Here is a 12,863-nt window from a genome sequence, read left to right as displayed (position 1 = left end):
CACTCCAGTATACTACGCACAGTGTATCAGAGCTTCGATATGGGGAGAGGGTATACTCAAGATTCCTAACGGTCCCAATATTATGCAGGTGCAAGCGAGGAGATGTGCTTGCTACAGAACGACCGGGCTTCACCACAATTCGGTCTACTTGACTCACAAATGGAACCTGAATATCAGTCCATTAGGATTTTTGATTCCCAGATAACAAACCCTAGTTGTCATATCTTGAAGAACGTGACAAACCTCAGCGACCAAAGGTTTTCGATAAGCCCTAGGGATGAAAGTTCGTTATTGATACGTGCACAGAGTTCGTTCACACTTTGATGCCGGGAAAAAAAAAAAATCCAGGAGTTATATTTGAGAAGTGAGAGCCCAAGAAATGGGTTTCCTCTTCCAATCCTTTGGCCTGGAAATGTAGCATCCAGGACTTCTGTAAATTCCTAGATAAAGTGGCGAAACTGTCATACTGCCAGGTCATCCACCACGAGGAGAAGCCCGAGGAGTAGAGGGCATCTCGGCTAGTTCGGTATAGTCCTTTAAAATCACGTGAGAGGAAGTTTCAATCTCGCGGGGTGTTCCATAGTTTATAGTTTAGTTTTTGAATATGTTTATCCAATCAATCTCAATCTCAATATGGTGTGACATCATTTTTAAATTAAGCTTTTCAACCTCGCTATCAAGCGGATACGTAACTTTCTCAGTGTTTCCTTTTGATTTGTAAATATGGTGAATAATATGCAAAGTGGGCTAAATTCATATATTCATGCCTATAGCTCACCAGATGAATTATTATAAATGTATCTAATAATATCTCCATTATATTATTAAAAACAGATTTATCGGAAGAGAAATAAATATAATAAATAATAATTTATAAATATTGTCTTTTCAATGCCTAATTTTAAAACAAATAACTATGTAACAAATAATTATAAAATATAACACTAATATTTATAAAATAAACAGTTCACTTGACATAAAAATATTTTAGTTATTTTTTAATTTTGTATTTATTTTTTAATTGCAAGAAGGAATATGCATTCATTTCAGTTTTATTTCGTTTAATTTATTAACTTTTTTTGTTTCATTAAATCAAATCTACTCAAAATTGAAAAATAACTATCATTTTACTAGGAAAATTATTTGTATATAAGCAAACAATATAGTTCGATTTTCTTATGAAAGATGGCGCTGATACCAACTTTGTTTTAAATAAAAAAAAACGAAAACATTAAAATGTTCGATATCGCAATATGATCCTTAAACTTCGATTGAAAAACTGAAGAATTTCGAGAAAATGAAGAAGATTAAGAATTCATGTTAAACGATCAATATCCTTACAAGGGAGTCGCGTTGTCATGGTAACACCATCAACAATCCGAACTAAAAACTATAAAACAGCGCCATCTTTTATTAAAAATATTAAATATATCCCTTTCATGATACTTCAGATTTCGCGTCAGGTGATGTTCGCTTTTGTGTCGTGAGTCATACGGTGTTCCCGTGGGTAACCCGCAACTGTGGCGATAGCGAAAGGAGGCAAATGCTTATTAGAGGGATGTCAAACGCAGGGCAGTGAACTACGGGGAGGGAGTTACTATATTAAATAATCTGACACATAAGAAGTAAGGCAGCACGGTAAGTATTGCATTAGTTATAATGGGAAAGAAATCTTCTCTTGACACTAATTTAAACTGAATTTAGCACTAATGATCACTAATTTTATTACTACTTTGTTTGTTTTTGTATCTCTGCAAAAAATAAATTTCGATATTACGTTGTTTTTCACTTTGTCAGCGCAAATGACAAATAATTCGATTTTTTTTCCCATTCCTATAATTATCCCTGTTTTATGACACGAAAAGTTAAAAGTGGGAGGGAAAAAAAAATACTTCATTCCACTCCAATAACTATCAGTAAACTAATCCAAGTTTTTCTTGAATATTGCTGAAACATGCAAGTACGTGTTTCTGAAGGAGGTTGTTGTTGTTGTAAGATTTTAGCCGCGTCATCAACTTAAGCCGCATTGCACCGTTTATAATATCTGTAAATTGCGTGTGTTTTGTGGTCGATTTGCTGTTCACTGAACGAAAAACAGGTAGAAAAAACCATGCTGCTCTCGCCTCAGATCGACTAACTTAGCCACGTTTCGAAAAGACCCAAAATTTTCCTCGCACCATTGCCGCTATTCGAACTTATCTCTTTTCCACCCAGTGTGGGATTGTAATAGTGTTTTAGGATCATCAGCAACTAGGGCCATATTGCTCCGTGTAAATGGTCTGTAAATAGCGTGTTCTGATGTCGATTTTCTTTTTGCTGGATGAAAAACTCCAGTTTCTGGGAGATAAAAACCATGCTGCCCTCGTCGAGACCGACTAACTCAGCCATGTTGTGAAAAATGCCCAAAAAAAATTCCTCTCGTCATCGACGGGACTCGAACTCAGGTTTTTCCCACTCGGTGTGGAGAGGACTGTGATTATATTAACTGTGCTACCCACAAAGGGCTGAAGAAGACGCATAGTTAAATCGGTCTCATTACTGTATGGTACCTTTTAATGCACTCACTAGCCCTCATGGGTCACACAGTTGGTAGAAGCGCCGTCCTCCCCACACCGCTTGTAAAAGACCTACGTTCGAGTCCCGTCGATGACGTGAGGAATTTTTTATGGGCCTTTTTCACAACGTGGCTGAGTTAGTCGGTCTCAGGTGAGGGTAGCATGGTTTCTCCCGGAAACTCGGGTTTTTCGTCTAGCAAACAGCAAATCGACTCCAGAACGCTCCCTGTTTTTGTTGTAGCAGGGTTTTAGGAGCATCAGCGACTAAGGCCACATTGCTCTGTATATACTGTCTGTAAATTGCGTGTATTCTGCGGTCGATTTTCTGTTTTCTGGATGAAATACCCTAATTTCCGGAGGGGAAACCATACTACTCTCGCCTGAGACCCATAAAAATTCGTGGCATCATTGACGGGACTCGAACTCAGATCTTTTCCACCCAGTGAGGGGAGGACGGAGATTCTACCAACTGTTCTACCCACAAGGGCTAGAACACACGCAATTTACAGACATATTATATACGGCGCAAAATGACCCAAGTTGCTGATGCGCTTAAACACACAACAACTAACCAAAAAAAAAAAAAATATATTATATTTAAGCCACCCGAATAATTAAATTCATCTGCCGTGCTGTGTCTTATGTCTGTTAATTGCGTATGTTCTATGGTCGATTTGTTTGTTTGCTGGAAGAAAAACCCGTTTCTGGGGGGGGGGGGAGAAACTTTGATATCTACGCCTGAGACCGACTAACTCAGCCACGGAGTGAAAAAACAACTAACCAACAAAATGTGTGTATTGGAATCTTTTGATTTTTGCAGAAAGAAGTGGCTTTCTTATAGGCACACGACTCCAAGATTCTTAAATTTTGCCGCATAGTTCGGTTGGAAATGTGTCTTTGTTTACTCAAATTGAATTTTTCAGTATCTGCTGTGCCTTTTATTCTGACGCAAAATTCGCTTTAAATTCCTGCGGTCTCAATTCTTGGAGTACCCACTTTTTACCACATTTCTTTCTTTTAGAGCTGCATTCTCCTTTCGTTTTCAATTCATCGTGTGTACTTTTGTGATGATTTCTTTGGACACACCAGTGATTTCCTTTGTTTTCTCAATTGCAGTTTCTGCTAAACGTTTACAATAATAACAACTCTTTAAAAATTGGAAAGCTCACCTGTGTCCCTCATTACCGACTAAGAAGCTCTAGGAAAGAGTACAATATTTATCATATTTCATGGAACTTGAACTTGTGGCCATACCATGCCAAGCGACAAACTTTACCACAACCAACTAGGAAAGTGGCGAGATAAATAACAACAAAAGGAATTACCAACATAGGAGAAAGTGCAAACAACAAAATGACACAACCACACTAGGGGAAGAATGAATTGGGACCCTAAGATCTTATCACCCCAAAAGTCAAGAAAACCTAAGCTCTCAATAAAGTGACCATCTTCTGTGACAAACAGGAAAACCGCAAGCTTGTGACCTCGAAACAAATTATGATTTAGTTTGTGACCTCGAAACACATAGAGAAACAGCGACCACACACAGCTTCCTCTTAACCCTACAGTTGACTCAACAACCACAACTGACCACAAGAATTAGTGACAACCGGCAATGCACACCTGACTTAAACCAGAGATGAGACAAAAGGAAATTAATCCCAAGGAAAGGACAATCATACTTGACCAAACACATGGATGTGACAAACTGACCAGCACCACAAGGAAAGGGCAACCAAGATATTGGAACAAAGACCAGGACAGCAGCTGATCGCTGCCTAAGCAATACGGCAATCAAGGCTGGACACCTAGCCCAGACTACTTCCAATCCCTATTCCTGGCAGGGGGAGGTAACTTTTCGGCACTTTCCCCACCTGCCACCCAAACCTACCTCTGGTGTGGCATAGGCATGCCACACCAGGGGTCATTTCTTCTATCGACCCCTTACTTCTACCTCCCAGTCTTCAGCCTCCCCTCCCTCCCACTATTATCATACTTTTCAGGTGGTAGATGACTTTCATCAACCGGTGAAATACCACCACTTTGCTTATTGGAGGCTTGAAGTGGTGAAACCCATGTATAGTCTCTAGAGCAAAGTTTCCGGCATCCCCCTCCCCCCATACTTCTCCTTCAACCCATGCACGGTACTAAGTACTATAGGTTTTGATACCTTTCGTGTTTGGGGTTTTCATAAAAAAAAAAAAAAAAAAAAAAACTTGACCAAACACATGGATGTGACAAACTGACCAGCACCACAAGAAAAGGAAAACCAAGATATTGGTTGTCCTTTAATGGCATTATTGTCAACTGAAGTTTATTTTAATTTAAAGTAAGTTAATTTAAAGTTTCAATAAACTCATGTTTATTGAAATTTTATATGAAATTGATTGTCAACTGAAGTTTAACATTGACAAATGCAAAGTACTGCATATGAGTAGAAGTAACTCCAGAAAAACGTACAAACTGTGTGGTACTACACAAAGGGCGGTAGAACATGAAAAAGACCTGGGAGTAATTGTGCAATCAGATATGAAGTTTTCTGAGCAATGCAGACAGGCTGCCAGAGCAGGTTATGGGGTATTGTCAATGATATACAGGAAATTTTCTAGTAGGGAAAAGGAGGTGATTATCCCTTTGATATAAGGCAATGGTCAGACCATGCCTTAAGTACTGCATACTGGTCTGGAGGCCTCATTTTAGGAAGGATGTAGATTTGCTTGAGCGTGTACAGAGAGGGCAACAAGATTGGTGAGGGGAAAGAAAGGATCCTCTTACCAAGATAGGCTTAAATTCTTCAAATTGCAGTGTCTGGAGACTAGGCACCTGCAAGGTGATCTGATCGAGGTGTATAAGGCCTTGAATGGTTTGAGCATGCTGAATTCTGATGGGATCCTTCCACTTGTTCAGATTACGAACTTAAGGGGGCATAAATTCAAATTAAGAAAAGACAGATGTAGAATAAATGTGAGGAAATTTGCCTTTAGCCAGCGGGTAGTTGATTGCTGGAACAAACTTCCATCTGTCGTTGTGGATGTTGATAGCTTAAATAAATTCAAGGAGGAACTAGACAAACGTTTAGAGGGAATGGATGTGTGAAATGTTTTTTTTTTTTTTTTTTTTTGGCTGATGCTACCTAAGCTTGCTTTCTTGCATCACATGCCTCTACTACTACAATAGATGGATGCCTGTTCCAACAATCAACCAACCGTTGGCTGAAGGCAAACTTCCGCACATCTATCCTGCAACCATCCTTCCTCAACTTGAATTTATATCACCTCGTGTTCGTAGTCTCAGCAAGTGGGAGAACGCCATTAACATCCAGCTTACTGAATCCACTCAAGGCTTTAAACCCCTGAATTAGATCTCCCCGCAGGTGCCTAGTCTCGAGACGCTGCAATTTGAACTGAAGCCTTTCTAGGTAAGAGCATCCTTTTGTTCCCCTCACCGGTGTGGTTTACTCTTCTTTCCACCCGTACCAGGAGTTCTACATCTTTCCTAAAGTGAGGCCTCCAGACCTGTATGCAGCATTGAAGATGCAGCCTAACCATGGCTTTATACAAAGGAATAATCACCTCCTTATCCCTGCTAGCAAAATCTCTGTATATTATTGACAAAACTCCATGACCTGTCCTGCAATAAAGCAGCAGATGAACTTCAAATAAGGACTGATGATAAGATGCCACTCATCTAGCGACTGTAGGAACTGTGACAGAATATATACACAATTCTAAACAAACGCTCCTCGTTTCATCTCTCTCTTTCCCACCCTCATTGAACTGCGTCTTCCTGAGATATTTATCTCCATTCAATGTCCTATTCAGTTCCTTGTCGGCATACTAAATATAGCACCCTTGAGAGCATCTCTTCAGCGCAATGACTATCAAGCAAGCAGCAGAGAACTATGTTTAGAATCTTCCGTTGTCCTGACAACGGAAATGAACACACAGCCTTATCTTCTTTTCAAGTGATACACAATGCAAATGATGTTGAGATATCGTACTTTAGCAACTGGAGACCATCACACTTCTTACACCCCCCCCCCCCGCGCACACACACAATTTCCAAGATCGAGGATATATCGAAGCAAACTGGAATAGAGAAAAAGCTTTCGGGCGATTGTAGCAGACATTATATTAGTTTTCTGCATTTCACTTGAGTTATTTGACATGCATTACTCCTTTGAGAAAGTCATAAAAACCCGGCACCAAAGCTTTCTAGCGAGTCATTTATTTTCGATCTGTCTAGATGGCGTGGAAACGGAACAAAAAACAATTATTAGCTCCTCCACAATTCATCTTTTCATGGTTTTTTTTTTTTTTTTCTTTTTATATTTTCAACAATGCGGCTTCTTTGGAAACGATATATAGGGAGGCTGTGACCAGATGCTGAAGTCTTTCATCTTTATGCTTATGCTAGCTGTCAACAGTCCTGACATTGAAATGCGTGGGGAAAAAAAATAAAAAAATACCAAACGAAAAGAAAAAGCAGCGCCCTCTGACATTTTCTAAGCTGCCCGCTTGTTATTGAAAACTTAATTGGAAGTAATGAATTATAAATTTAGATACGATTACTGTATCTGGTTTGTACGCCTATCCTGCTCGGTTGTAAACTTTTTTTTTGAGTTTGTCCACTCTGTTGCTTGTTCCGGCAGATGGAGTTGATGTTTGTGACTTACGGTTGATGCAGATTACAGATAATACTAAGCGTTTTGATTTTTGGCTGATCGTCCTGTTTTGTTTTGTTTTTTTCGCCAAAGCGAATAAGGCTATGCGGCGTCAGTGTATTCTATTGTCGATTTGTTTATTAAATTACGTCTATATTACTGGCGTCTGAAAATACAGACATTGGACAAAAATTAGTGTCACTTGTGGTATTTAGGACATATAAAAGATTGGACACGTATATCTTCTACGGTTGTTTGTTTGCAGCACTGAAATTAGATTATAAGGTTAACCTGTTTTTGATATTTACAGATAAACCTGCTGTAACCGAAGGAGCAATGGTTTCCACCACAGAAAAGATGTTCCTGGGTGACAGAAAGAAGTGATAGCATCTGGAAGGACATCCTGTTAAACAGTATAACGTGGATATCAGGAGTAGAACCCTTAAAAAAGCCCGACTACAAGGCATAAACACTGGACAATGGAATGATGTGATGTGATCTGAAGAATCCAAAGTTTTCTCATACGCTAATGATGACAGGAACCAGATTTACAAGAGCCCTCATGGGTAACAGTTACTAATCACTGTCCTCTCCGCATTGGGTGGTAAAGACCTGAGTTCGAATCCCATCAACGAGGAGGAAATTTTACGGGCTTTTTTCAAAAGGTGGCTGAGTTAGTTGGTCTCAGGCGAGGATAGCATGGTTCTTCTCCCGGAACTCGGGTTTTTCAACCACAAAATACAGGCAATTTATAGACACAATATGTTTGGGAGGCTTCTGTGTACTGTTGTCAGTTATTTATACTTGTGAAGGAAGGAAACATCTTCGTGTCGCCGATTTTATTGCAAAATTATCTACAAAAGTGCTGTCCATCAATAACAAATTGATATAATAGACAACTGTTCTTCAGCCTTTTTCCTACTAGAAATTTAAATAGCATAGATTCGTTCCACAAACGTCAACACGAAATTTTTAAATAATTTTACTGATATTAGAAATTGCAAATTAGAATTTTATTTGAAAATTCTAGTATGGAGTGGTCAGCCATATCTTCCGAACTGATTCTAGTTTGGCATTTCCAAAATATATTAGGGAGATGAAGTAAAGCAAATCAACTTTCTTCCAGAGCCTTGTATGCTGTTGTTGTTGTTGTTGTTCGGTTTAACGACACAAGGGCTACTACGGCCAAATTGTGTCTCCTAATCGTTAATTTACAAAAAACGTATTGCTAGAGAGATTAAATTATATACTTCTGTACAAACCAATATGTTTTAGATATAATAAAAGTTCTTCAATATTTGCTTCATTTCCTAAGATGCGAGATAAATCAGGTGATATATTCAATTTAGAGAGAGACTGAAAAGTGTTTGACCGGATGGTTGAATGCAAGGGACAATCAACCAGAAAATGACGGACTGTAAGTTGCGTCTGACAGGATGAGCACTGTGGTGGACTTTCTCCCAATAATAGGAAGAGATGAGTATGGTGAGTGTGTCCAATTCTCAGTCTTGCCAGTACTACTTCCTCTCGTCTGTTTCTTCGGAAGCCAGACAGCCACAGCTTTGGGTCTTCTTTTATTTGGTATAGTTTATTGTTTTTGTCACTTTTCCAGGTCTGTGACCATTTATTGTAGCAGGCTTTGCGTATGACAGACTTAAAATCAGAGAAAGGAACCTGAGGATGTTGTGAGAGAGCGGTTTCCGGATGTTTAGCGGCAAAGTCAGCACTTTCATTTCCCGGAATGCCTGAGTGGCCAGGGATCCAGCAAAATCTGACTGACTGATTGGACACACTGCAAACGAATAGCTGGGAATGAATCTGTTGCAATGTAGGGTGAGAAATGGAGGAATTCTTCCTTATGGCAGAGACAGCACTAAGAGAATCTGTGTAAATTATGGCAGATGAGATGGAAAGCTCAATTATCTTACTAAGCGCTAACTTAATGGCATATAATTCGGCTGTGAAGACGCTGCAGGCAAGCGGTAGTGTGGCTGAAATTGTACATAAAGGGAAAACTGCAGCAGCACCTACCGTACTCTCAGTTTTGGAACCATCCGTATAAATTTTACAGGCATGGTTGTTCATAGCATGAGCTGAATGTAACTGTCTGATATTGCAGGAAGGTATATTTTTCCCCCACTGGAGGAAGTATGTATCTTGAGAGACAGACACATATGTCCAAGGAGCAACAGGTGTAGTTGTGTCTTGGAAAATTTCATTTAAATTGATATTCCAAGTCTGAACAATCTCTTTTATCCTGATAGATGCGGGTCTATTTTCATTTGGTTTGCTCTCATAGAAGGCGTCCCAATGAGTATTATAGAGATACTCCCAACTTGGGTGCGATGGTAGACTCTGGATCTTAGCAGCGTAGCGAAGCAATAGTGTTTTTCTACGCAGATGTAATGGGGGATCATGCGCTTCAATATATAGACTTTGGATAGGAGAAGTCCTGAAAGCTCCCAGCGCAGTCCTCAGAGCACTGTGGTGGATCATATTTAGCCGTTTTAAAGTAGTGCTCCTGGCAGAGTCGTACACTGGACAACCATAATCTAATCGTGAACGGATTAAACTTCTATAAAGATGCAACAAAGTACAGCGATCAGCTCCCCATGACATAGATGAGACCGAACGAAGTATATTTAAATGCTTTAAACAAGAAGTTCTCAAATAACTGATGTGAGCTTGGAAATTTAGTTTGCGGTCTAGTAATAGTCCAAGAAATTTAACGGTATTAACAATTGGGATTGGAGTATTGTTTATTTGTAGTTCAGGTTCCGGATGGAGAGCTCGCTTCTTGCAAAAGTGAGTGACAGTGCATTTCTTTTCTGACAATCTGTAACCGTTCCGTGAAGTCCAGGCCTCTATTTTGGTTATGGCTAGTTGTAGCTGCCGTTCAATGGTATTCATACTTTGAGATTGACAGGAAATTGTAAGATCATCTGCATACATATAAGTTTGAACAGTTTTTGGGATATCTCGTGTCATTGTGCTAACTCGGATTGAAAACAGTGTTGGACTGAGTATTGATCCCTGCGGAACTCCCTCTTCCTGTATGTGAGATGTAGAGAGGACGTTTTTGTATCGGACTTGAAAAGAGCGCAATTGCAGGAAATTTTGAATTGTTTCCGGCAAATGGCCCCGAAGCCCCAGATGGTAAAGGTCTCTAATAATACCATGACGCCATGTTGTATCAAATGCCTTTTCAAGATCTAAATTGACCATGACTAGATGTTGTTTCATGACAAAGGCATTGCGGATATGAGATTCGGCTTTGATAAGCACGTCCAGTGTTGATCTATTTTTCCGAAAGCCATATTGTTGTTCTGGAAGGAGATTCTCTGACTCCAGGATGTAGGTGAGCCTAGTATGAACCATCCTTTCGAAAATTTTTCCCATGCAGCTCGTAAGAGATATTGGCCTGTAATTTTCAACACAGGAAGGATCTTTTCCTGGTTTTGGTAAGGCGATAACGAACGAATGGCGCCATGAAGAAGGATAGGCATTTTCGGTGAAGATCCGATTATAAAAAATTAATAGAGTTCTCAAGTCTTCATCAAGTAAATGCTTTAGCATAATGTAATGAACTCCATCTGGACCTGCAGCGCTATTGGAAGATCTGTTTAATGATTCTTGAAGTTCTATTAATGTAAACGGTTGGTTGTACGGCAGTGAGCGGCGCGTGAAGAAGTTGATTTTATATCGTTCCGCACCTGCTTTGATGTTCTGGAAGGTGGGCGCATAGGTGGCAGAAGCTGATATTTTTGCAAATGATTCTGCTAATGCATTTGCAACTTCTTCAGGAGTAGAAATGTCTTTCCCTCTCCAATGAAGTATCGGAGAGGGCAGCCGAGTAAATTTGCCATTTAATGCCTGTATTCTTTTCCAGATGACTCGTGTATCCGTGTCTTTGGTAATGGTTGAGGCAAAAGCAATCCAAGAATCCCGTTTCGCTTTCCGCCTAACTTGTCTAGCTTTCGCTTTGAGTTTTTTATAAGCAATTAGGTTACTAGTGGTGGGATACTTGCGGAAATTATTCCAAGCACGGTTTTTTTCCTGTTTGGCAATTGAACACTCTGTATTCCACCAGTTATTTCTGTGTTTGTGATAAAGCGTGGATTTTGGAATGGAACCATTAGCTGCAGTGAGAATCTGATTGATTATATAAGTATTTACTTCATCAATATGTTGCCTTTGAACATAACATCTGTCTAAGAGTATTTTTGCAGAATACCCTCCCCAGTTTGCCTTTTTAAACTGCCAGTTGGATCGTTGAACAGGATTCGGAGTTACTCTTGTTTGTAGTGAGCAAATAATTGGAAAGTGATCACTGTTAAAGGGATCGGCTAAAACTGACCATGTCATGATTGGAAAGATAGATGGTGAACAAATTGACAAGTCTATTGCAGAAACAGATCCTGTTGCTAGGTGTATGTAAGTAGGAGATCCAGAATTTAATAAATTAAGATCATTATTGTTCATGAATTCCTCCATCAATTTGCCTCTTCTATCCATTGTAGTAGACCCCCACAATGGATGATGTCCATTAAAGTCACCAAAGAGACAAATTGGAGTTGGGAGTTGTGAAATCAGGCTGTCAAGTTCTGAATGCGGAAATGGTAGAGATGGTGAAATATAGATGGAAACAAGGGTAACTGAAATACCAACTGCAATACGAGCTGCGACAACTTCTAAAGTGGTTCTCAATTGGATCGGCCTGGATGGAATGTCGGAGTTAACAAGAATAGCTACTCCGCCACGAGCAGGAGAGTTTGAACTCCTATCTCGTCTGTACATCACATAATTTGAAAATTTTGGTGAAATTTGGGGTGACAAGAAAGTTTCCTGTAGGCATACACCTATGGGATTGAATTGAGCTAGTAAATCCCTTAAGTCATCAGAATGACTACTTAGTCCTCTGCAGTTCCATTGTATGATGTTATACATTATTTAGATTTAGCTGAGGATGATTCGTCTGACTGTTTTTTGTTCGTGGGACATTTCTTCCGGTCTTTTTTTGGGAATGTGGGGCGTCCAATATCCATGGTGTCATCTGCATGGAGTTCTAGAATGGGCTCCTCGTTACTTAGCAGCTCATCTACATCCATATTATTGGTAGGCGATTCCATTTTTTTTGAGACTGAGTGAGATTTTAATTGTTCTTTTTCAACTGAGACTAATGGGGTATGAGTAGGAATACTGATTGGAGTATTTGTGGCTTCGCTAGTTTTTTTCGGAGGATTATCTTTTTTAGAGGTTGAAAGTGTAACTTTAAGCCAATTCGCTAGAGAGGTATTAGGCGGAACTGATACATCCGTTTGAGCTGCAGTAGAAACAAAGTTTCTAGTTCGAGCTGCATAAGAACGACCACTAGGCATGGTCGACATAACTTGTCTACGTGCCTCAGGAAACGTGACTTTATTTTCAATTTTGTATTTTTGTATTTTCTTTCCTGTTATCCATAGCTCACAAGTTTTGGAAAAGGCTGGATGGCTTCCTTTGCAATTTGGACAAACAGGAGTTTTGACTGAACAATCCGCTTGGGTGTGATCTTTAGAGCCACAGATGGGACATGTGGCTTCCCCGCGACAAGCCTGCTGGGAATGGCCGTATTTCTGACATTTAAAGCAACGAACAGGATTCGG

The 12,863-nt window shown here is 39.7% G+C and overlaps 1 protein-coding gene across 1 annotated transcript in view; it reads left to right on the top strand.

The window, feature by feature from the left end:
* The first annotated feature begins 1,529 nt into the window (after positions 1 to 1,529).
* Positions 1,530 to 12,863, top strand: part of LOC150088917 (FYVE, RhoGEF and PH domain-containing protein 2-like) — a 227,575-nt gene continuing 216,241 nt past the window's right edge. The window contains exon 1 of the mRNA XM_090369723.1: positions 1,530 to 1,638. The gene's annotated coding sequence lies outside the window, so the exon portion shown is untranslated. The remainder of the gene's footprint in view (positions 1,639 to 12,863) is intronic.

The sequence above is a fragment of the Mastigoproctus giganteus genome, chromosome 3 (genome assembly GCF_048544385.1).
Source record: "Mastigoproctus giganteus isolate SK-2022 chromosome 3, ASM4854438v1, whole genome shotgun sequence".
In the NCBI taxonomy this organism is placed as follows: Eukaryota; Metazoa; Arthropoda; class Arachnida; order Uropygi; family Thelyphonidae; genus Mastigoproctus; species Mastigoproctus giganteus.
Note: the sequence above shows the minus strand (reverse complement) of the source record. Positions and strands in the feature narration are given on the sequence as shown.